This window comes from Talpa europaea (genome assembly GCF_964194135.1).
Source record: "Talpa europaea genome assembly, chromosome: 3".
Classification (NCBI taxonomy): Eukaryota; Metazoa; Chordata; class Mammalia; order Eulipotyphla; family Talpidae; genus Talpa; species Talpa europaea.
In genome coordinates, this window is record NC_140069.1 from 68,346,240 (window position 1) to 68,373,225 (window position 26,986).

General features: G+C 40.0%; 1 pseudogene across 1 annotated transcript; it reads left to right on the plus strand.

The window, feature by feature from the left end:
* The first annotated feature begins 7,373 nt into the window (after positions 1-7,373).
* LOC311168678 (large ribosomal subunit protein eL33-like) lies at positions 7,374-7,706 on the plus strand (annotated as a pseudogene). Its single transcript has one exon. The product of its transcript is annotated as a large ribosomal subunit protein eL33-like (transcript).
* The last annotated feature ends 19,280 nt before the right edge of the window (positions 7,707-26,986 follow it).

Here is a 26,986-nt window from a genome sequence, read left to right on the forward strand (position 1 = left end):
TTCAATGTCATTCTTCAAAGAAATAGCAGAATTATTGATGAAATTCATATGGAATCACCAAAAACCCCAAATAGCCAAAGCTCTCCTGAAAAAAGGAGAAGGGAATGGAGGCATCACACTCCCAGACTTCACACTATGCTACAAAGCCATAGTCATCAAAACTGCATGGTATTGGAACAAGAACAGACACACAGACCAATGGAATCAAATAGAAAATCCAGAAATAAACCCACAGATTTATGGTCAACTAATCTTGGACAAAGGAGCAAAGACTATGCATTGTAGCAAAGAAAGTTTGTTCAATAAATGGTGCTGGGAAAACTGGGTCACTACATGCAAAAGAATGAAGCTTGACTACTACCTCACACCATATCCAAAAATCAACTCAAAATGGATTAAAGAACTAGACATAAGACCTGTCACCATAAAATACATAGAAGGAAATATAGGTAAAACACTATGTGATATGCACATCAAAGACATATTTACAGACACATCACCCAAAGCAGTGATAGTGAAGGCAAAGATAAACAGCTGGGACTACATCAAATTAAAGAGCTCTGCACAGCAAAAGAGACAATAACAAAAACAAAGGGAAACCCCACCAATTGGGAGAACATTTTTGCACACAGCACTAATGATAAAGGACTGATCACAAAAATCTGCAAAGAGCTGATGAGACTCAACAACAACAAAGAAAATAATCCTGTCAAAAAATGGGCAGAAGAGCTTAAAAGAAACTTCTCTGAAGAGGAAATGCAAATGGCCAACAGGCATATGAAAAAATGTTCAACATCACTTGTCATCAGGGAAATGCAAATCAAAACTACCATGAGATACCATCTTAAACCAGTGAGAATGGCACATATTAAAAAAAAACTAGCAACAACAAATGTTGGCGAGGATGTGGAGAAAAAGGAACTCTCCTGCACTCTTGGTGGGAGTGCAAACTGGTCCAACCACTATGGAGAGCTGTGTGGAGATTTCTTGACCTACTAAACACAGAGCTCCATATGATCCAGCAGTTCCACTTCTAGGGATTTACCCAAAGGACACAGAAACATCAATACCAAAGAGCACCTGCACACCTATGTTTGTAGCAGCACTGTTTACAATAGCTAAGCTTTGGAAACAACCCAAATGCCCAAAAATAGATGACTGGATCAAGAAGATGTGGTACATATACACCATGGAATATTACTCAGCATTCAAAAAAGATAAACACATGCAATTTGCAGCAACATGGATGGCGCTGGAAGGGATCATGCTCGGCGAAATAAGCCATAAAGAAAAAGAAAAATACCGGATGGTCTCACTCATAGCAGGAATCTAGAAAACTTAAATAAGGGACCAGGAAAATGAATAACTATAAGAAAGTGAAAATCAAAATCAACAAAAAGCTATGAACCAGAGACACTCTATGGGGGTTGGGGGGCAAGGAGGGTAGGGATTGGGGTCAAAATAAGGGGGTTGCAATTGTATGGGGAATATAAAAATATTTTTTTTAAAAAAATAAAGACATTGTTGTAAGAAATAAAAGTTATGAAGAAATGGAAAAATATTCCCTCCTCATAGATTGGAAGAATCAACATTGTCAAAACAGCCATTTTACCCAAAGCAATATACAAATTCAAAGCAATCCTAATAAAAATATCAATGGCATTTTTCAGAGAACAAGAGTAAACACTACTAAAATTCATATAGAATCACAAAAGACTCTGAATAGCAAAAGAAATCCTGACAAAAAATGGAGAATGGCGGTATCATATTTCTAGACTTAAAGGTATATTATAAAGTCATAATAAATAAAACAGTCTGGAACTGGAACAGACACATAGAACAAAGGAATCGAATTGAGAGCCCATTAACAAAACCACAACTATGTGGACAATTAATCTATGGCACAGGAGCCAAAAATATACACTATAGCAAGGAATGCCTCTTCAACAAATGGCATTAGGAAAACTGGACAGCTGCATGCAAAAGAAGGAAACTCGACCACTATCACGTACCACACACAAAAATCAATTCAAAATGGATGAAAGATTTGGATGAAAAACCTGAAACCATAAAATACATAGAAGAAATCATAAGCAGAACATTACCTAAGCTTTAGTGATGACTTTAGAGAATAGTCCCCAACAGCCAGGAAATCAAAAGAGAAAATAAACAACTATGACTATATCAAACTAAAAGCTTCTTCACTGTGAAATAATCCTAAACTTAAAAAAAAAAAACCCTTCTGAATGGGAGAAAATAATTGCATACCATACATCTGACAAAAGACTGATATCAAAATATACAAAGATCTCATAAAGTCGTACAAAAACAAAATAACATAATTAAATTGCAAAAGAACTAAACAGGCACTTCTCCAAAGAAGTGTCAAAATGTTTACATCAGTCATTATTAGAAAAATGCAAATCAAGACCACAATAAGATACCCTGTCACATCTGTGAAAATGGTCCATATTAAAAAGACCAGAAACAATAAGCGCTGGCAAGGATGTGGAGAAAAGGGAACACTTCTCCATTGCTGGTGGCTCTGTGAACTGGTCTAGCCCTGTCTCAAAACATTGAACATGAATCTGCCATTCAACCCAGTAATTCCATCATGAGGCATCTACCCCCAAAATTCAAAAACAAGTTATCAAAAGGAAACTTGCACGCCCATGTTTATTGCTATACTATTTATTATAGCTAAATTATGGAAACAAGTGCCCCCAAATGGATAAGTGGATCACGAAGATGTGGTATATATGAAAACTATCCATTTTACTCAACAATCACAAAAGATAAAATCATGTCATTTGTAGTAACATGGATAGAGCTAGAAGGGTAATGCTAAGTGAAATAAATCCAAAGGAGAAAAATGCCAGATGGTTTCACTAATTTGTGTCATTTAAAGAAACTAAAATTGACAATCAATCATATCAAGAATAGCTTAAAAACTAACCCTTGATAGCTGACTAAGAAGCACCAAGGGCAGGGAGGGGATGGTGACAGTCTAAGAACAAAGAGAGAAGAAAGTACAGTGGACTATGGTTGTGGAGTGGGCGATCCGGTGGTGGATGCCCTATGTTGATAATACCTGTTGAGCATATCCAAAAATTATGACAATTTTAAAATAAATTTTAAAATAACAGTTTAAGCACTCAAAAAAAAAGACCAATATATATTTGAAGATTATACCCAAGATACAACACATAAATAATGTGATCATTTCACTGGAATTAAAAGGTCAGAGACATCACATTTGAATTTAAAATGACAACGTAAGGAATAAATTCCTTGTAGGCAGAATCTATGTCTTTTTGATCTTCTTACTTCTCATAGACACATGATAGGCACCCATTACGTATTGAATAAATAAATAAATGGCAACTTAACACACAGTAATTGAAACAAAGGAAAGGGGTAATATTGGTTAAAACATGAAGGTATTAAATATAAAATCTATTCTAGTTTGGAGTTGCTGTTATTGTTGTTGTTATTATTATTATTATTATTACTATTAATAAACGACACAACCACAGAAAATGTGGAGCTTTATACTCCGCACTCCTGAAAGTTAAGACAGGATTTGGGGGAACTATAGTACTTTTAACAAGATTATTTAAAATAGTCTGTTGTAGTTCTTTTATGAGTCAGATCCTCACACACAGCATGGCTTTTCCCCTTGAGGCTTCTATTTCTGTTCAAGTAAAAAATTTGGGGTCAGCTAAATTTGACACCTCCTGTGAAATTCCAGAGGTTCAAAAACTAATGGAATTTAAAGCAAAGGGATCTTATTTTTCAGAAACATACCCAGGAGGTCATCATGGGTACCCTTTCAGTAAGAGAAAGAGGTAGAGAGGAGGGAAAGCAAGGACTCAAGCCATGGGAGCATTTTTAAATTCTTAGAACAAAGACAATTTCACCCTTATTAATATTTCCAACACCTTGGCTACTTGCTTTCAATATTACAGAAAATATCACTTTTTAATTAAAAAAATGTTTTTATATATAAAACAGCATAGCAGCCAGAAAATGATCTGTTTTAAAGGAGATGTTTTGCTGATTCCAAGTCTGTGACAGTGTGATAAAACATCCCAGAAACCCTCCCCCAGTGGAGCTGTTTCTAGATACATCTGGAGTTTGCTGCCTGCCCTACTGTGAATGCATTCGAGTCTCCACAACATCCAAGTTTCATCCCAATGTGGAGCTTCCAAGACTTTATCACTTAGCTACTAAGGAGTCCTCTGAAGCTTGTACACTTTTGGAGGCATAGGGTTGTGGGGAGTGCAGGGAGGAAGAGAGGAAAGTGTGATGACTGGAACAGACCCTCCCACTGAGACTGGTCTGTGTGTCCACACACTATAGTCACCTGAGGAGCAAATGCCACAACAGTCTTATGCTGATAGTCCATTCTTTTCCTGTTTAGAAACTGAGGGTTTCCCGTTTAATTCTCCCAAGAAACCGAACGTATTGTACATCTACCTCAACAAATCCAAGAAAATTAATACTACAAACCAAATAAATTCAGAAAATAAAACAAAAATTTACAAAGCAAATTCATTCAGTTGGTCACCAAATTTTTGCAATTGAGAAGGAAGATGCGCTTATTTTTATCTGCTCCACACATATTTTTCTGCATGCTCTGACTACATTATCAGCAAAGCAGCTGCCTTTTTTATATTATTTATTTATATATTTTTTACATCATTGTTCATTTTTGTACAACGTTTGATTTCTCCTCTCAGGTGTAGTTACCATAAAATTCCCACTACCAATTTACCTATGCACTATCACCATAGTCCCTTGTACTCTTCGCTCCTTTATTTTGATCCTCTCCCTCCTTGTCCCTAGCAGAGTGTCTCTGATTTATAGTTGCCTGTTAATTTTGTTTTTTCATTTATTATTTTTTCCTGATCCTTTATTTGATTCCCCTGTATTCCTCCTATAAGTGAAACCATCTGATATTTTTCTTTCTCCTTCTGGCTTATTTCACTGAGCATAATCCCTTCTAGCCCCATCCATGTTGCTGCAAATGGCTTGAATTTATCTTTTTTGATTGCTGAATAGTATTCCATTGTGTATATACAGCACATCTTCTTGACCCAGTCATTTATTTTGGGGGATTTGGGATGGAAAACCATTGCCTTTAACCAAGAAACTGACCTGAGCTTTATAATGAAATCTCCCAGATATTACAGGACAGTATTATTTAAACAGATATCTACAAATTCTGTGTATTTGAGACTTCTCCAAGCTAAGCCATGGTTTGCATATTTTTTGCCTTTGTCGGTATTGGGGAGTATCAAATCCACTCCAAAAAGCTCAGGGAACTCATTTACTTGAAATCAATGTAATTTTTACCGCTTTGCTCTACATAACTGAAGAAAATCAAATGCTTCAAACCTTAGACTTGTGCCTCTGTTACTATGAGTTCCTGGAAGGCAAACCCACTTCTCTCCATTTTTTGTCTCACTTAAAGGAAAATCCAGGTGAATTTCTAGAAGACTGTAAATTTTTTAAGTGTTTTCAATGAAGGTTTTTAAATGTTTTATACCTTTACTGATTTGGCAACTGCGAACAATCTACTGAGAACAAACATAGTGTAGGGTAAATGGTTTTTCCGGCTTTTCTGCCCTCCCACCATTAGGCTTGCCCTGCCTGATGGGGGCACCTGCAGTTGTTACACTGCTATAAGTTATGTTGTTTATTTCTGTGGGCCATAGCAGCAGTACAGAGATATTCACCAAGAGAAGCAAAAGAGGCAGGAGAAAGAACAGGAGAGAGGAGGAGAGAAAGATGGCCAGAGAAGCCCAGAGGGAAGACTTTCAGGGGGCTTGGAGGCCTCCCCACCTCCTGCCTCTTCCCGCCTCCCATATTCCTGTTTGCCACACTGCATGTAAAGCTCAATAAAAGCCTGTTAAAGCTACTGAGGGCTCCAGGACTTTCCTTTTACCCTGTCTGCTCGGATCCTAGGAAACCTGTGCTGTGCCCATCCTGCCACTACACATAGATTCAAAAACAGTAACTTTTTCTCTTACAAATTATTTCTCTCACTTAAAAAAAAATCATATGTGAACCTAGACTTCACATATAAACAAATAAAATATGTTACATTGTGATGATGATCATGTATTTGCCTCTAGGTCCACTGTGTAAGATTCACTGGGGCTCACCTCACAATTCCAAAAAAGGATGAGTACAGAGTATTTAGTCCCACATGCCCTATTCACACTGATAGAAGCAGATGAATATTTCCATGACTTTATTGCATCTCATACCCTATTGTTATTGAGCTTTTATGATGTTGTTGTTCATTCATCTACCTTTCATTTGGTGGTAGGAAGTAGATGCTGAGAACGTGGATAAAAAATAGACTTCATGCTTGGAGATTGCTATCTGACCTTTGTTCTGGTCGGCCTCCAGGTCTTTAGCAGCTTATGTCATCCCATACCACATATGTAAGTCCAGCTAATGAGAGAAGCAGACATTCTGCAGTGGAAACAGCAAGGTTGGATTTTAATCTGTTGAGAGAACTGATTTCATTCTATAGGTCTACCTAGAAGGGAATCAAAACATGAAATTTTGCCTATCATCCCCTTCTTATAGGTATTTTTTGCACTAGAATTTTCCTGACTCATCTTTTTTCATTGTATTTCTAGTTAACAACCCTGTGTACCTATCTTCCTGCTACCCTTTCTTCACTATAGCTGGTTCAAGCAACCTAGTGTTTCAAGCTGGTGCCTCCTACTACCCTGCAGCAACCTGATAAAGATCTGTGCAATGTTCACTCTCTCACATTCCTCCTCTAATCCCATTCCATCCCTGGGGACTATAGGCAATTCCAAAAATAGGAGAAAATCAAATTTTCCCACTGAATGATTAATCAGGAAAACTAACCAGCATGATTCTTGCTAACACTTTTTGTTATCCAAAAGAAAGAAATATTTTGAAAGAAAAGCAAAAATTTGGGCCTCTCCAGTGGCGCAATGGGTTGAGCACAGCACTGTGAAGCTGTCTGCAGCCTCTACAGCATGGGTTCGATTCCTGGCCAGCCAGGGAGATTCCCACATGGAGTGGCAGACCTCTCCTGTCACACCTGCTGCTCCCCTCAGCAGTGCTTTAGGTCTATCTGCCTGTTCTGCTCCCCACTCTGTTTCTGGTGAATCCTCTCGCCCTCCTGTGCCTCTGACCTGTACCCCAGCTATTGTACAAATAAAAAAATAAATCTTAAAAAAAAAGTGAAAATTTAAGGGGGGTGGGCAGTAGGTTAGCACCTACTGTTATCGCCCTTAAAAGGCATTGCCAGCAAGTCCCCACCTTTCTCTTTCTACCATCTTGGACCTTGTATAGCCTGCTGGGAACAGGATTTCTAAAATATGGATGGAAGGCTGTAATCCAAAGCCATTTTTGCTGGCTACAGGTGGGGTCTTGGGAACCAGAGGAAGCATACAGCTCTTCTTAAAATTGAAGGTGTTTATGCTGGAGATGAAACAGAATTGTATCTAAGCAAAAGATGTGCTTATGTGTACAAATCAAAGAACAATACAGTGACTCCTGGTGGCAAATCAAATAAAACTAGAGTCATGTAGGGGAAAGTAACACGTTCCCATGGAAACAGTGGCATAGTTCATGCAAAATTATGAAACAACTTTGCAGCTAAGGCCATAGGACACAGAATCTGCATGATGCTGTACCATTCAAGGATTTAAATTTACTGAAAAGCCAATAAAAGTGGATTTGTTCTTGTTAAAAACAAAAAGTCATCGCCACCTACAACCACTTGCTTTACTGTTTCCTTTCCAAAATATTCATACTAAAAGTTTGTAGAAGAACTTTGAACTACCATGCTTTATATCTACAAATAGCTGAATTGAATTTGTGGCTTATTTGTGTTTTAATTTATTTAGAGGGAAAATCATTGCATAATTAGCAAAATTGCACTAGCATCTGTAGAACCAAATGTATAACCTGATTTTTAGCTAATATTGAGACCTTGGTCAAGTCCTCTATCTTCTTGAGTCTCAGTCCTTAATAAAATATGAAGGTGGGACTATTTATTTCAGTGATTAATTAAAGTTCAAAAATGCCATTTTCACCAAATTTTAAATGAAACATTTTACGTCAACCTCACCACAAAGACCTAAACACAGCAAAGGTGTGGAAAACAGCAAGCCCCAGGGCTGGAGGGAAAGGCATGAATGAAGAATCTGAGAGTGTTACCCTTGAAAAAGAGCAATCATTTGAGCTTTAAATGAATGAGAAATAAAATGTTGATGTTTTTAAATATTTTATTCAATCGGGGGTTTATCTGTTAAAACAGCTTGTACACTAATACACTTTTGTGCTTCAGTTTCATTAATCCTACTACTACTAAGCCTCCCCCTCCATTATCCATGGGGGATACATTCCAAGACACTTAGTGGATGCAAAAAATAATCTATAGTGTAAAATACTGTGTTTTTCCTGTTCAGACATACATATAATAAAGTTTAATTTATAAATTAGGCACAATAAGAGATTAGCAATAATAACTAATAATAAAATAGAGGAATTATAACAATATGCTATAATAGCAGTTATGTGAATGTGATAGCTCTCTTAAAACATCTTATTGTATGTAACACTCTCACTTAGTGTTGACCTCAGGTAACTGAAACCACACAAAACAAAGCCACAGAGAAGAGGAATCTGTTGCAATAATTTGCATCTAGGAAAGTTTTAGTGAGATTTAAATCAAGTGCCATCTGTGAAAGGTTACACAGTGTGCCCACAGGAGTGAGCACTGTTTCTCTGCCTCTTCCCTCCATCCAGTCATGGAGGGAAGATAGAGATCTTTTTTTTTTTAAAGATTTATTTATTTATTTATTTGTTTGTTTGTTTGTTTATTTATTTATACAAGCACTGGGTACAGTCAGAAGCACGGGAGGGTGAGAGAATTCACCAGAGGGGAGAGCAGAGCAGGCAGACTGACGAAGTACACTGCTGAGGGGAGCAGCGGGCACAGCAGGAGAGGTCTGCGCACCAAATGGGACCCTCACCCGGTGGCTGGGAATTGAACCTGCGCTGCAGAGGCTGCGGGGTAGTTTCGCAACCCAGCGCTCAACCGCTGCACCACCAGGGAGGCCCTAAAGACCCCTTTTGTCTTCCTTTTTCACTATGCACTGGGTGCCCTTCTGAAGACCACATCACAAATCTGTGTTCCGTTGAGGGAACAGTTGGGGGTGCAGCTTTCTCACAGGGCAATATAAAACTGGAAACAAGGCATTTGGATAGTCCATTTCTCAATGAGCATGTGAGGCTGAAGGAAGTCATTTGGCTATTCCTTTTATACCCACATGATTCCAATTGTTTCATCTCCACGATGTTGTCATCTGCTCTCCACCGTGCTTTCCCAACAAGCAACTTGAACGCTACATTGTGCCACGGAAACCAGAGTCTTCCCCTGGAGATCCTGTGTCATAATACCCCAGCTCCCTGTGCCTTCCCAGAAGAAAGTGGAACTCCAGTGCTCTATGGGGGACAGAACACACTGAAAATCTGGACTATTCCTTCTAGAAAGCCTGCTGCCAACAGCAATACCCTTCACCTACCAAAAAAACCCACAAAAAAAGACCACATAGGGTAAAGTGGGAAAAATGCAAGGCCTGTAATTATAACCATGAATGGAGCACAGATACAATTTTAGGCCCACAGAAAGGCAGGGAGAAATGGGAGTTGAGACAACCACCACAAGTGCGATGGCACACTTGTCACAGGGCCCATTTAAAAGCATTAGTAGAGATCCTGCCACAGATGACACTGTAAACTTGGTTAGTGATATCCATGTGGGAAATGAGCAAATTCCCAAATTCAACTCTTACTAAGCCATGCGCCTGGTCAACCAGGAGCTAGAAAGACAAGTGCCTTTCATTCACAATGACAATGCCCCTGTGTTGTTTCCTTATCGGTTCATCCTGATGGTTCCCCATGATGGTTTACACCATGTTATTATCACAGTCTTCTTATCACTTTTCTTACAAATTTTCTCAAGGAACATCTTTTTTTTTTTTAAAGATCTATTTATTTATTTATTTGTTTGTTTGTTTGTTTATTTATTTATTTGCACAAGCACTGGGTACAGTCAGAAGCGTGGGAGGGTGAGAGAATCCATCAGAGCCAGAGCGGGGAGCAGAGCAAACAGAAGGACCCAAGCACACTGCTGAGGGGAGCAGCGGGCGGCAGGAGAGGTCTGCGCACCATGTAGAACCCTCTTCCGGTGGCCTGGGAGCAGCCCGGGAATCGAACCGGCACCGCAGAGGCTGCGGGCAGCTTCGCAACCCAGCGCTCAACCGCTGCGCCACCAGGGAGGCCCAAGATCTTAATTTTTTTTTCTAAGAATGTTTTGAAAAATTAAGTGTTTCTGTTATTCAGAGGAAAGCTCCTTTAGGTGCCTGGTCACCAAAGAGGCCCATGCTTTCTAGAATGATCCCAGAATGGGAAAAATTAGATGAGTTAGGCAGGAGCCCAAAGACAATTGGGGTCCTTGGCCCTGAGCTCATGCTCAGATATGATACTAGCTTCCCCTGCAGGCTTTGCGTAGAAAGTGTGCAGCTGGTATGAACAGCAGGCCACACCCCAGCACAGTCCATCTTCCAAGACATGAGTTGTTCTTACAATTTCCCCCACCCCCTTAGCAACCTCTGCACTCTCTGTTTCTCTCTTCAGATAATTTTTTGCACTTATTATAGACAAGTGTAAATCCTTCATGACTCATCCAGGCTGTTTTCCATGCTGTATCCTCTGTCCTCTCAATTACTCAGTAAGATATTTGCACTGTATGAAGTAAGATGTTTCCTTCCCTCTCTCACCTTGAGGTCTTTGTCCCAGACCCCTCTGGCTCCCAGAAGTCTTGTCTACATTTCCTATCCTTCATTCAATCATTCTTTCAAATTATCCTCTTCCACAGGAAAATCCCTGTGATCATACTTCTATTTTCTCTGTTAGTGCTACTTTAACATTTTTAAGAGTACTTTCAGAGACTCTGATAAAACGATTTTTATTCTGCTCTGGACAAATGGCTGAACACTTTCTCCCTGGTCAGCCCCAGAGCACAGCCATCCCAGGACCCCAGGTGAAGCACTGCTCACCAGAGTGCCTGAAGCCCACAGTGGAGGCTCCTGAGCGTGCCCTTCTGCAGTTGCCAAGCCCTGGGATCCTGGCCATGACTCATGTTAACTCTTTTCTCCCAGGCCCTGAAGCTGTGGACAAATCTCCAGAAGAAATAAGACACATGGCTGGGGGGAAAGGGGAGGGATTAGACACTGTAATTCAATCTAATATTTGAGGCTTGGCAAGTATACCTGTGGGATTTCATGAAAAATCCCGAATCTTTTTCATTTCAGAGCAATTAAGCAGACCCCAGCATCCTGGCTCCAGTAAGCCGCTCAGCTCTAGGTTTTATTGCCATTTCCTTTCCCCTTGCCAGCACAAGCTCCCATCCTAGCACTGTTTCGGTGCCACAGAGGGGCCCCCATGAGCAGCAGGGCCGGGGGTCGGTTCGGACGGGGACCAACCCTGAAAGGCACATGTGGCTTCCAGGGCCAACGCTGAGGCACTGATGTGTGGTATAATCAAAAACATCCCACAGTAATTTAATAGTTCCCACCAAACACAGACACAAAGTCTAGCAATTCTTCCCTCCACATACTTAACCCTTAGAGAAGGAGTGAAGGGCCAAAAGAAAGGGGAAATTAATCCAGGATAGTTGCTACCCTGGGATTTTTGCTTTTTGTTTTTTGCTCTGATGTTAGAGAGAGATGTGAACTTTGGAAACTTGCAGTGAGCAGGAATTCATATTAAAATGTCTTCAGTTCTGGCAGAGGAGAAGCAGGCACGCACACTCCTCACACACTGAGGAGGCCAAACCTGCTTGAGAGGATGGTGCATCTTCAGAATCAGTCAGAACAGCCCCAGTGAACAAAATGCTGAACTTTTAAAAAGTGTTTGAATCTAACTTGGACAAATGGGGAGGCAGTTGGATTGCTAGAATATGAAATCCTACATCTGAGGTCACACTCATGCCTCTGGTGTGTGGACATCAGCATCACACATCATGATGAGCAGGAACATTCTGACCCACAAGTGGAATTCTGAAAAAAATGAAAATGACCTTAAGAAGATATTTGTCAGACCTCCCTGGTGGCATATGGGTTAAGCCTCAGTGCTATCACCACGATGGCCTGAGTTCAATCCCTGGCCAGGGACCTAATTCCCATGGCACAGGAGACCTCTCCTGTCTCGCCCACTGCTCCCCTCACCAGTGTATTTCAGTAGATCCACCTGTTCTGCTCCCCATTCTGTATATGGTGAATCCTCTCACCCTCTGCCACCTCCACCCCAGTTCTTCTATGCAAACATAAATAAATAAAAATCATTTAAAAAATTTGTCTTTGGGCCTCCCTGGTGGCACAAGGGGTTAAGATGCAACCTATGAAGCTATCTGCAACCTCTGCAGCATGAGTTCGATACCCAGCTGGCCAGGGAGCAACCCACATGGTGCAGCAGAACTCTCCTGCTGCTCCCCTCAGCAGTGTACTTCAGTCAATCTGCCTGTTCTATTCCCCACTCTGCCTCTAGTGAATCCTCTTACCCCTCGCACCTCTGGCCTGTACCACAGCTCTTGGATGCATAAATAAATAAATCTAAAAAAATTAAAAATAAAAAAATAAATTTGTCTTCCAATTAAAAGTATAGATTTTAAATTACAATAGATTTCTCTAAAATAAGTCACCCACCATTGTCAAGTTTTTCCATTATCTGTTAAAATTGGTGACAGCTCTTGCCTGTCATCCAATGTACAGACTCACACATATCTGAGACGTCTGATGGTGGGGCCGCTGCTAAACAATCTGCACACATCCACATTCATTCAATAATTACTTTCCACCTAGACTCTTACTGGAGGAACTACTCCCCAAACTCAGCTTCACTCTCAAAGTATTGAAGGAGTATTGAACATATACCCCACTGTCACTAACTCAAAATGGAAAGTCCAAAAACTTATTTACAAAGACTCCCAGATCACTGAGACATGTAGCCACTGTTAGTGTACTGGTGCTTCTGCCTCCCCTGGAGAAGTTCACCCTCATATTGCACCCTAGAAAGGGGCTGAATTGGACATGAGCCTGGAACCCTCAGAAATAGGTTGAATTCTAGGGTCTTCATTTCCCTTATCATAATGTACCTGTCTTGTAGAGTTTTGTGCACATAGGTAATATTTGAGAAACATTTGGAAAAATTAAGAGACATACTGTGAAAGTTAAATAGGAATTAATTACAATGTCACTTTGAGAGTTAGGTTAAATGATGTAGAACTAATTGCAATAGCAAAGGAGATTCACAGCAAGGAGAGCCAGGAAGAGTTTGGACCAGTTGCCTACCATCTGGATCTGGGCCACAAATGGAATTCTCCACTCCAGATGGCGGTACTGGTGTGTGGACTAACCTGCACCCATTTCTGATAGAGAAAAGTTCTCCATCAGAACCAAAAAAATTATAGATTTATGTAACTCACAATGTATGTGGCATTTATTTGCTAATTTACATATTTGATAAATATGGACAAGTTTATGAGAAACATGTTGTTCTGTAGGGTGGGAAAAGTTGAATCAGATGACTTTGAGAACTATATTTTTTCATAGATATCAGCATTTTTTCCCTGTGATCTGGAAAACCACTGTATTGTGAAATGTGTCTTAAATAGTAGTATTTAGTATCCTGTCACAAATAATAACAACCTCCCAAATGAAATCCAGGAATCCAAACAATCATAATAAGAAAATGTGCTACATCAAACTAATTTGTACCCTAAACTTTTTTCTCTACTTTGACATTAAATATTGTCTGAGAAAAATACATATGATTCAGAATGAATCATCTTTATCTTTAGTTCCTTTTTTGGGGTGTGTTGCCATCCCAAATCAACATAATTATGCAAAAATCAGGGATTCTGTTATACTGATAGGGCCCTGATTAAGGGAAAGGTAATTTGGACCCTCTGTTTACTCCCCTGATTGTCTTAAACGCTTCTTATTTTACTCTTCTCCCTCCTACATTCCTAGCAGTTCCATACAGATTGTTTGGGGTCAGTCCCGACTAGGATCTGGCCCCATTAGGATATGGTCACCGGTTCACAGTCAGGCACAGGGAAGCAGTGTCTGCTCCCATACTAGTCTCCTACACTCTCTCCAAGCCTTCCATTACAGTCTTCCCCTGAAAGACTTCACAGAACCACAACCTTTTAGTCCGTCATCCAGTCACCTCCACACCCCAGGCCATCAAGTTTTCAGCATTCTTCTAGCTGGATGTCTTACAGCCATTCAACTTTTGGCCTTATGCTTAACTCCACTCAAGCATCCAGTAATTGCCCTGAAATGCAGTGTTCAACATGTTAGTTTCCCTGAAACTATTACTTTGTTAATAATGCATGTCTTCTTTTTCTATTGAGACTCACTTTTTGTAAAGACTTCTCATAGCAAAGAGGTAAACAGTCATGAAGGTGGACTAGTGTGTGCAAGAGTCACATAGGGGGCCAATATCACATAAACCAATCACAGATATGGGCACAAAACAGATCTAGGAAATCAGAGACCTGAAGCAGAATGGGGTCATTGAACTCAAGATCTACAGTCACATTTTCCTCCTTCCCTTCTGACTCTCCTGTCTCCCAGGGTTTCCTGCTTCCTAACTCTCTTCCAAACTAAAGCAACATATTTATCCTGGAATTCAACCCTTTCAAGCCAGTATAGTAATACCCCAGGCGTTTGCATTTTCAGATTTCTATCTCTAATAATTAAATAGAAGTTTTGTGTCTTGTTAAAGGAATGTCTAGTTTGAGGGAATTTTCAAATAAATCCTCCTCACACCTAAAATTGCATCAAGAATCCCACATGCCTGGATCTGAAAGAGACAACAGCCCCAGAACTGATGCTCCTGCATCTGCCCTCCCCAACTCTCACCTGGACTTCCACATTCCCTCCATCCTTTCACATCCTGCGGACATAGAGAAACACTCTCTTTCCTCACACACCTGTGCACATAAGACCACCTCCCACAACCCCAGACTCCTCTTACAGCACTCATCTCAGGACAGGGCTGGGGTTGCCTGGGTGGGATGAGGGGAAGAATGTGAGGAGGAGCAGAAGTGACCCAAAACAAGGATGGGGAACACTGAAACCCTTCTTGATGGAGAACGAGATAAAGGACTGTCTTTCCACTAGGATGTGGCAGTCACATATTGCACCAAGAAAACTAAAGTGACTTCAATTCTTAATTATAAAAACAATACAGTAAGAGAAAAAAGTTAGAAGATGACTTGCCTGTGTAAAAGTCATGCTGATTATAGTCATTTTGGTTAAATGCTGACCATTTCTGCCTAATTATCATGCAGCACAATAATGACTATGTACATCATGAAATGTGTGTCAGATTAACTGTATTTCTTTTGATTACAGCAGCAAATCCTGCAAATGTATGACCACTTGCTCCTGATAATTAGTTTCTTCTGTGGTGTTGTCTACTTATTTGTCCCAAAATAATGAAATGAAGAAAATAATAGAACAAAACCAGATGGAATGAAATAATAATAATAAAATAAAATAAAACAAAATAAAATAAAATAACAAAACTTGTTCTGATACCTCAAGGAGCCAGGCCCCCTACCTCTCCTCTCTTCTGAAAAAGAAAAAAGTCCCAATGCTGAGGCTGCATCTTTTTCCTGCTCACATCCTTATCTCCAGCACCCAGAAAAGTGCCACACACTATAGGTATTAACAAATATTTAATAAGTGAATCACAAATGAATGCCTGAGAGTATACGTAGAATACAATAGGCAGATTTGGCAGCACTATTCTGTCAACCCTCAGAACAGGTGAGATAAAGAATAACTCAGCAAAGGTGAGAGCAGTCCCATTGGTAATCTGAGAAGGTGCTCTGGCTTCACAGCTTTGCACATATCACTCACCTGGTGGAAACTCCATTTTTTTTTCAGGAAGTTAAAGATATTAATCATCTCTCAGAATTTAGAATTTGAAATTCAACTTTCAGAATTCTCTCAGAATGCTAATGTTAAGGGAACTGTATCCTTTCCTTATAAGGCCTTTCTATCCATCCCAATGGTAATTTCTTTTTTTTCTTTTTTATTTTATTTTATATACTTTTAAAATCATTTTTCATTTTTGTACAATGTATGCATTTTCATCTTGGTTATAGTTCCCGTAAAATTCCCACCAACCTTGTTTTGATCCTATTCCCTTCTCTACCCTGTAGTGTCTCTGGTTTATAGTTGCCTCATGATTTTGATTTTTACTTTATTATAATTACTCTCTTTTCTAATCCCTTATTTAGGTTTTCTAAATTACTGCTATGAGTGAGACCATCTAGTATTTTTCTTTTTCTTTCTTCCTTATATCACTGAGCATCTAGCTCCATTCATGTTGCTGCAAATGGCATGAGTTTGTCTTTTTGATTGCTGAGTAATATTCCATTGTGTATATGTACCACATCTTGATCCAGTCATCTATTTTTGGGCAGTTGGGTTGCTTACATAGCTTACCTATTATAAATAGTTCTGCTATGAACATAGGGGTGCGGGTGTCCTTTTGAATTAATGTTTTTGTGTCCTTTGGGTAAATACCTAGGAGTGGGTTTGCTGGATCATAAGGAAGCTCCATCTTTAGCAGAATGAGGAATCTCCACTCAGCTTTCCATAGTGGTTGGACTAGTTTGCACTCCCACCAGCAATGTAGGAGAGTTCCTTTTTCTCCACATCCTCACCAACCTTTGTTGTTACTAGTTTTTTAAATATGTGCCATTCTCACTGGTGTAAGATGGTATCTCATTATAGTTTCGATTTGCATTTCCCTGATTACAAATGATGATGAACATTTTTTCATATATCTGTAGGCCATTTGCATTTCCTCTTAGGAGAAGTTTCTTTTTAGCTCTTCTGGCCATTTTTTGACTGTGTTATTTACTTTGTTTTTGTTGAGTCTCGTCAACTCTTCGCAGATTTTTGTGATCAGATCTTTATTGTTAGTTTTGGGTGCAAAAATTTTCTCCCAATCAGTGGGGTGTCTCTTTGTTTTGGTTATTGCCCTTTTTGCTGCACAGAGGCTCTTTAATTTGATATAGTCCCAGCTGTTTATCTTTGCCTTCACTATCACAGCTTTGGGTGATGTGTCTTTAAAGATGTTACTGAGGTGTATGTCATGTAGTGTTTCGCCTATATTTCCTTTTATATATTTTATGCTTTCAGGTCTTCTGTCTAGTTCTTTAATCCATTTCGAATTGGTTTTTGTGCATGGTGTGAGGTAGTAGCCAAGCTTCATTCTTTTGCATGTAGCAACCTAGTTTTCATAGCACCATTTATTGAACAAACTTTCTTTGCTCCATTGCAAATTTTTGCTCCTTTGTCAAAGATTAGTTAACTGTAGATCTTTAGGTTTATTTCTGGATTTTCTATTTACCTCCATTGGTCTATGTGTCTGTTCTTGTTCCAGTACCATGAAGTTTTGATTATTATGGCCTTGTAGTATAGGTTGAAGTCTAAGAGTGTGATATTTCCATTCCCTTCTTTTTTATTCAGGAGAGTTTTGGCTATTCAGGGTTTTTGGTGGCTCTGTATGAATTTCATCAATATTTGTTCTATTTCTTTGAAGAATGTCATTGAAATTTTTATTGGAATAGCATTGAATCTGTAAATTGCTTTGGGTAGGATGGCCATTTTGACAATGTTAATTCTTCCAATCCATGAGCAGGGGATGTCTTTCCATTTCTTTGTGTCTTCTTCTATTTCTTTTAACAGTGTTTTATAGTTTTCTTTGTATAGATTCTTTACCTCTTTTATTAGGTTTATTCCCAAGTATTTGATTTTTTTTTGTTTCAATAATAAAATGGATGGTTTTCTTGATACCTACTTCCTCAGATTTATTGTGTGTGTATAGGAAGGCTACTGATTTTTGCATGTGGATTTTGTATCCTGCTACTTTACTAAATGGGTTGATTAGTTTGATTAGTTTATCTATGGAGTTTTTGGGGTTCTCTGTGTATATTGTCACATCATCTGCAAATAGTAATAGTTTTACTTCTTCCTTTCCTATTTGGATTCCTAGTATGTCTTTATCTTGTCTTATTGCTCTGGTTAGGACTTCTAGTATTATATTGAAAAGCAGTGGTGAGAGTGGATATCCTTGTCTTGTTCCAGATCTTAATGGAAATGCTTTCAAATTTTCACCATTGAGAATAATATTGGCTACGGGCTTATACTATATGACCTTGTGATGTTGAGGTATGTTCCATGTATCCTGAGAGTTTCAAGGGCCTTTATCATAAATGAGTATTGTACTTTGTCAAAAGCTTTCTCAGCATCTATTGATATAATCATATGGTTTATTTCTTTTTATTGATGTGTTGGATTACATTGATTAATTTTCGGATGTTGAGCCATCCTTGTGTCCCTTGAATAAATCAACTTGGTCATTAGTTATCTTATGGATACATTGTTGGATTCTGTTAGCTAAAATTTTATGAGGATTTAGCATCAGTGTTCATTAGAGAGACTGGCACATAGTTTTCCTTTTGTGTGTTGTCCGTGTTCGATTTTGGTGTTAGCGTAGGCTTCATAGAATATGTTTGGAATTATCCCTTCTCAATGTTTTGGAAGAGTTTGTGAAGGATAGGCACTAGTTTGTTTCTGAATGTTTGGCAGAATTCATTTGTCAATCCATCTGGTCCTGGGCTTTTGTTTGGGGGGAGGGTTTTGATTACCATTTCAATTTCACTGCTTGTAATTGGTCTGTTTAGGTGTTCTATTTCTTCTTTATCTAGCTTTGGGTGATTGTAAAGTTGTAGGAGTTTGTCCATCTCTTCTAGATTGTTGAACTTGTTTGCATATAACTGTTCCTAGCAGTTTCTGATTATTCTTTTGATTTCTGCTGTGTCTGTTGTGATTTCTCCTCTGTGATCTGTGATACTATTTATTGGTACTTTCTCCCATTTTTCCTTTGTGTGCCTGTCTAGGGGTTTGTCTATTTTATTCGTTTTTCAAGTTTCATTGATCTTTTGATTGTGTTTTTAGTTTCATTTATTTCTGCTTTGATTTTTATTATTTCCTTCTACTGATTTTAGGGGGTTTTTGCTATTCTTTTTCTAGTTCTTTGAGATGTGAGATTAGGTTGTTTCTCTGAGTTCTTTCTTGTTCTTGACATGAGCCTGTATTGCTATATATTTCCTCTTATTACTGCTTCTGCTGCATCCCATACATTTAGGAAATTGGTGTCCTCCTTGTAATTCAACTCAAAGTATTTTTTAAGCTCTTCCTTGATCTCCTTGTTAGTCCAGTGGTCTTCCAGTAGTGTGGGTTTCAATCTCCATGAGGTGGGAGGGTTCCTTGCCTTCCTTTTATTCCTATTTTGATGCCTTCATGGTCAGAGAAGATAGTTGGTATGATTTCAATCTTGGTGTATCTGTTGATGTTTGTCTTGTGTCCCAGTATGTGATCAATCCTGTAGAATGATCCATGTGTGCTTGAGAAAAATGTGTACTCAGATTTTTGGGGGTGTAGTGTTCTATATATGTCTGTTAAGCCCCCAATGGGAATTTCTTGTGGAAGGTATATAGTGATTATTTTAGAATCTCTCTTTCCTGGAAGGTATTTAAAAGAGGCAGCCTATGGCCTCCCTGGTGGCGCAAGGGGTTAAGACACAACCTGTGAAGCTATCCACAGCCATTGCAGCATGAGTTTTGATGCCCAGCCAGGGAGCTATCCACATGGTGCTGCAGACCTCTCCTGACTCGCCCACTGCTCCCCTCAGCAGTATATTTCATTCAATCTGCCTGTTCTGTTCCCCACTCTGTCTCTAGTAAAGCCTCTCACCCCCACACCTCTAGCCTGTACCCCAGTTCTTGTATGCATAAATAAATCTTTTTTTAAAAAAAAAGTGCCAGTGTAAATAAGAGGTAAATTGTACATTGGACCTTGGACTTCAGAGAGCACTATTAGTACTTTTGTTAGTGTGTGAGCAGGGGGCACTCAGATACTCTAAACTTAGAGGGTACACACTCTAAAGCAGGGTCCCTCCATAAATACAGAGGAATCAGACTTTTGGTGTGAAAAGTCCTTTATAGAGTAAGTGTGCATGGAGAGGGAAGAGAAACGAGGATAGTCCTAATAAGAATTTCACAATAAACACCCCAAATTACCCATCCCCTTGTAGGAAAATACCCAGAAAAAACAAGATCAGGAAATCAGGGGCGCTGAGGCCCAGAAGTTTGCCACAAGTCTAAGGCACTCTCTGGTGGGGAACAGCAAGAGAAGGGTAAGACAGGTCCCAAGGAGCAGTAACAAAACAAAATACCACATTAAGATAATAGCTGCCTCACCACATGTCTCCTAAGCATGTGTCTCTTTCTAGTGTCTCTCCTTCATGTGTCTCTTTCTAAGTCCTAAGTGCAAGCCAAAGTCAGAGAAACAAGAACGCTCTGGAGCTCACCACCTTCCATGTTATATAATTTCACCTGGCCGCTCATCTCTGCTCCTGGTTTCCAATAGCTAGTCCAAGGCAGCTGTATGTAAATGGGAGTAGGGAACATGGTATCTGCCCTAACATTTTCAGATTTTTTCTTTTCAATTCACCAAACACCTGTAGAAAAGACACACTACATATGTGCATTCCTGCCCTGCGCTGGTCCCCGAGGCATCCATTCTGCGCACAGGTGACTATCGGGCCCAGCCCAAGTTTCATAAGAGCAAAGTTAAGTGACAAATTGTATGCAGCCCCCACCAAGTCCATCCTCTAAAAGAACTAGTCTCTGGGCTTCAGAATGACTCACTAAAGGGGGCCTTCCTGGTGACGCAAGGGCTAAGACACAATCTATGAAGCAGTCTGCAGCCACTGCAGCACCAATTCGATCCCCAGCCAGGGAGGAGACCCACGTGGCACAGCAGACCTCTCCTGACTCGCCCGCTGCTCCCCTCAGCAGTGAACTTTGGTTGATCTGCCTGTTCTGTTCCCCACTCTGTCTCTGTGAATCCCCCCCCCACACCTCTGGCCTGTACCCCAGCTCTTGTATGCATAAATAAATAAATCTTTAAAAAAAAAAAAGTATGACTAACTAAAGGTAAGCACTCAGGATCTGGCCAGTTGTGCCTTAGAACCAGTGTATCAATTGATTTATTGGTTATTTTACCTCTGAGGGCCTTGATTTCCTTTTCCCTATCTATCTGTTATTGTAAACAACCACTACTTGAGTCAAGGTGACTGCTATGGACTAAAATGTATCCTCCTCCCTCTGCCAAATTCCTGTATGGAAGCCCTAACCACCAATGTAACTGTATTTGGAGAAAGGGCTTTTAAGAAGTAATTAAGGTTAAATGAGGTCATAAAAGTGGGGTCTTAATCTGATAAAATTGCTGAGAGAGGGATCTCTGCTTCTATATACAGAGAGGAAAGACCATGTGAGCTAACAGTGAGAAAGTGGCTGTCTACAAGTCAGGAAGAGAGGCTATACTAGAAATCCAATTGGTTGGCACCTTAACATTGGACTTCTCACCGTCCAGAACTGAAAAATAAATGTCCATTGTTTAAGCCATCCAGCCCATGGTAATTTGTTACAGCAACCTGAGCTGACTAATATGGTGAGGTTTAATTGAGCTCCCACTTTAAAGTAGGTGCTATATAAAAGTTAGCTCTCTTTCTTCAAGAACAGTACTATGGACATGAGTTAACTTCTTTTTCATCAGTTAGTCATACAATGCTTCAGAATGCTGTTATAAATAAAAGACCCCTACCCACAGTTGTATGAAAGAAACCATCAAAGGTGCTGATGTTACCAGTGATTAAACATCTCTTGGAAAGCAAATATCTCTCTCTTCTTTCGCCAGTCAAATTCTCATTCTGTTTTTCTGCTATGGAGAGGGGCTGTGCCTCTACTAAATGAAGGATTTATTTCAATTAGAATAAAAATTGCATTATTTGAAAACAAGGGTATTATAGGTAGATGGTATATAACTTACTCCTGTGAATGTTCTCAACACCAATAGTCCCTTAGTAAAAACACTGAGATATTTAATGCTGTATTGCTACTCCAGGACAAGCCAGCAGCAATACTATGAAATGGCCAGGGTTGCCCTTTTTTTTGTCTCAGTCACTGCTCTGTTGCTACCAACAGCCACACCTTCTCCATTTGGCCTTTCCTATCCTTCCTTCTAGCTCCTAGACTTCTGAAAAGAATACAGTGCACTAACCTTCATTATGAATTAAGAATTAAAAAAAAATTAAACCATGGGTATTTCTTTTTTTTTTTTTTTTTTTTTTTTATAAATTTTATTGTTATATTCCCCATACAATTGCAGCCCCCCATTCTGACCCCAATCCCTCCCCTCCCGCCCCCGCCCCCCTAAAAGTGTCTCTGGTTCATAGTTTTTTGTTGATTTTGATTTTCACTTTCTTATAGTTATTCATTTTCCTGGTCCCTTATTTAAGTTTTCTAGATTCCTGCTATGAGTGAGACCATCCGGTATTTTTCTTTTTCTTTTTGGCTTATTTCGCTGAGCATGATCCCTTCCAGCGCCATCCATGTTGCAGCAAATTGCATGTGTTTATCTTTTCTGAAGGATTTTTGCACTTCCCTCTTAGAAGTTTCCACCTCTATAATCAATACATCCATAGGAAAAATTAAAGACCATTAAATTAGAATTCCAATCACCAATCCTCAATAGGTAGCTGTAACTCAGGATGAGTTGGGGAGATGACATCTAATTATAGATGACCACCTACTTGAGCAATCCTAGTCCTGCTATGACAATGTCCATTCCCATGTCTATGACACTACAAATAATACTCAGCATTTTGAAGAGGTGATAGCAAGTGCATTTAGTAGGATGCTTTTTAAATCCCTTTCCCACAAATGAGGTTGCTGCCAATTTCTGATAATAGAAAAGTGTGTGGTAGAGCTAAAAGACTCTTGATCAGCCCCACAAACTCCAGCCTCACCCAGAAAGTGCATCCCACTCAGGGCTCAGCCCCCAGTACCTTGGGAGCAAACTTAAGCCCCCGCCTGGGCAACAGAGGGCCTTGCTCTATACCAGGGTTTTTCAGCAACCCTCCACTTTCCTGGCCATCAGAAACAGGCCCTGAGATACTGATCTGGGGTGGGGCAAGTTCCCAGGCACTGAATCCCTCAAGCCAGTTCCTTTCAGCTATCCCAGGAACCAGGAAAAGGCCGAAGTACTTCAAGTGAGGTTCTAGCAACAACCTAGATCCTACAAGATCCTCGTACCTGTGTCCACCAAGTAAACACTCAGAACAGTGGGAGAGAAGGACTCACACACAATAAAAGCCTTAACTACAACAGAGCAAACCGAAAGCAAACAAAGGGAGAAAAGAAAGATACCAGTGATCAAGCAAACCCCAAGGGGAACAATAAACCACAGGATAAAACAAAACACCAGAACCAAGCAACAAAGACATGGAGGAGCTTGATATCTACCATACATAGAATTAAAGATGGCCATGATTAAGAAAAGTAAAGAGATATAATTAGCTAAGGAAAGGATCAACATAGCAGTGGGGAAACTCTGCAAGTAAGTCCTTCAATAAAAAAATAAAACTTAATAGGGAGGAAAAGTGGCAGGTCCCTGCAAAAACCAGGACACGGAAGACAAACTGGTGAATCTGGCAAACTACCCAAAGAGGAAAATTGCCATAAAAGAGGACAAATAGAGAGGAAAGCTCAGAACCTCGCTACCCTCCCCAATCCACAATGCCAATACACTCTGACCAACAGAAAGAAAAAAACAACAATGAGAACAAACTACACATCAAGCGGGACTGTGAGTAGAAAGGAACTATTGCAGGCACAGCACCCTGTGAAAGGGAACTGTGGAGAACCATGTGGGAATCACCACAGAGGTGAGCGAATGGCTTCGGGCACCATTAGAGGAAAACAAGGACTCCACAGAGGGACCTGCAAATAGCCCAAGGCCAGCCAGTAAGCTTGTGCAGAAAAGCAGTGCACTCAAAAAGCATATGCGGATCGCGGCTGCCCAGCTTCCTGCGCCCGTAACCTGGATTTGTGGGGAGACTCGCAGGAGCCTTCGCTGAGGTGAATGTCCCTCACTGAGTAATTAGAAACCAGGCGCCTGGACATGGGAGCAGGGTGCAGAAGGTGCCATTTCTGCGGACACTGAACTGGGCTACAGCCTGCGTCCTGGATCTGAAGGCTTAGGAACTGAGACCCAGGGCATGAAATTTGGGGCATGGGATCCCCACAACAGTGGGGCACAGGGCAGACACAGCACCCCATGCCATTGAGGTGCTCCACGCCACCCCCACTCTGTTCCCCAGACCCATGGGGAAAAAAACAGTTCTGGAAGGACACTAGGAAAATGTCTCGTGCCACCTAGTGACTAGAACAAAATCACCAACATCCTGATAGTTGGAAACCAGGGATTCCAAAAACACCCTCAGGCTCTGAAAGAGGGTGGACAACGCAAAAGGGGGTAAGAAGGGAAATAAGGCATGGAGTGAGACCCCATTCTGGAACTGAGAGCCAGGCACAGGATATGGGGTATGGGACATGCCATAGCAGTGGACACTGCACAGGGTGATAGCCAGCGTTTTGGATCTGATAGCTCTGGAACTGAGACCTAGAGTGCAGAATTCACTGCACAGGATCCATACAGCTGCGGGCACAGCACTGGGTGAACATGGGGCCGATATAGCACCCAGCTTGAATAAGAGTCCCTGTGTTGAGGTGATCCCCTCTGCCCCCCCCCCCATTTCTCAGAGAACCACTGGGAAAAAGCACAGGTCAGCAAGTACAGGTATCTGGGGCCACCTCGTGACCAGAACAAAATCACCAACTACTGATTCCCTGTTGGAACTGAGCAAATACAGAGGGAGAGAACTGTAAGGGACAGTGCCCAGCAACACAGCATCAACACCCTTCACTCACCGAATGAAGGGCCACCAAAATATATTAGACAATCATTATCAGCTCTGAAAACAGATATTAAAGAAAATACATATATAGTGGGAGACTTAAACACCCCACTCTAACCAATGGACAGATCAAAATAAACAAAGACACTAGAACCCAAATAAAGACAGAACTCATAGACTTAACAGACATCTATAGGACACTGCACCCAAAAAAATCTGAGTATACATTTTTCTCAAGTGTGCATGGATCATTCTCCAGAATCGATTACATACTGGGCCACAAGACAAACATCAGCAGATACATGATTATCAAAATCATTCCAACTATCTTCTCCGATCATAAAGGCATCAAGCTAGAAATAAATCATGAAAAGAAAACAAGGAACACTCCCGCTTCATGGAGATTGCAATCCACACTACTGGAAGACCACTGGACTAACGAGGGGATCGAAGAAAAAATTAAAAAATACTTTGAGCTGAATGACAAGGAAGACACCAGTTTCCAGAATGTACGGGATGCAGCAAAAGCAGTAATAAGTGGAAAACACATAGCAATACAGGCTCGCATCAACAAACAAGAAAGAACTCAAAGAAACAACCTATCCTCACATCTCAAAGAGCTAGAAAAAGAACAAAAAAAAACCCTAAAGCCAGTAGAAGAAAGGAAATAATAAAAATCAAAGCAGAAATCAATGAATTGGAAACAACCCAAATGCCCCAAAATAGATGACTGGATCAAGAAAATGTGGTACATATACACCATGGAATATTACTCAGCATTCAAAAAAGATAAACACATGCAATTTGCAGCAACATGAATGGCACTGGAAGGGATCATGTGCAGAGAAATAAGCCAGAAAGAAAAAGAAAAATACCAGATGGTCTCACTCATAGCAGGAATCTAGAAAACTTAAATAAGGGACCAGGAAAATGAATAACTATAAGAAAGTGAAAATCAAAATCAACAAAAACTATGAACCAGAGACACTCTATGGGGGGTGGGGGCGGGGAGGGGAGGGATTGGGGTCAAAATAAGGGGGTTGCAATTGTATGGGGAATATAAAAATAAAATTTATTTAAAAAAAAAGAAATTTATGAATTGGAAATTAAAAAACAATCCAAAAGATCAATGAAACCAAAAGCTGGTTCTTTGAAAAAATAAACAAAATAGACAAACCTATAGCCAGGCTCACAAAGAAAAAATGGGAGAAAACACAGATAAACAGGATTATCAATGAAAGAGGAGAAATCACAACAAACTCAGTAGAAATCAAAAGAATAATCAGAGATTATTCTTGAACACTTATATGCAAACAAATTCGACAACCTAGAAGAGATGGACAAATTCCTAGAATGACATAGTCATCCAAAGCTGGTCAAAGAAGAAATAGAACAACTAAACAGATCAATTACAAGCAGTGAAATTGATGCAGTAATCAAAACACTCCCCCAAAACAAAAGCCCAGGCCCACATGGCTTCACAAATGAATTCTACCAAACGTTCAGCAGTGAATTAGTGCCTATCCTACACAAACTCTTTCAAAAAATTTAAAAAGAAGGATACTACCAAATACATCCTACAAAGCCAACATTACACTAATACCAAAACCAAACAAAGACAGCACAAAAAAAGAAAATTACAGGCCAATCTCCCTAATGAACAGTGATGCAAAAATCCTCAACAAAATCCTTTCGATCAGAATCCAAAAATGCATCAAAAGGATAGTACACCACAATCAAGTGGGATTCATCCCAGGGGCAGAAGGATGGTTCAACATATGAAAATCAATCAATGTAATCCAACACATCAACAAAAAGAAAAATAAAAACCATACGATCATATCAATAGATGCTGAGAAAGCATTTGACAAAGTCCAACATCCATTTATTATGAAGGCCCTTAAAATTCTTGGGAAAGAAGGAACATACCTTAACATGATAAAAGCCATATACAACAAACCCCCTGCCAATATTATTCTCAATGGTGAAAAGCTGAAAGCCTTTCCTT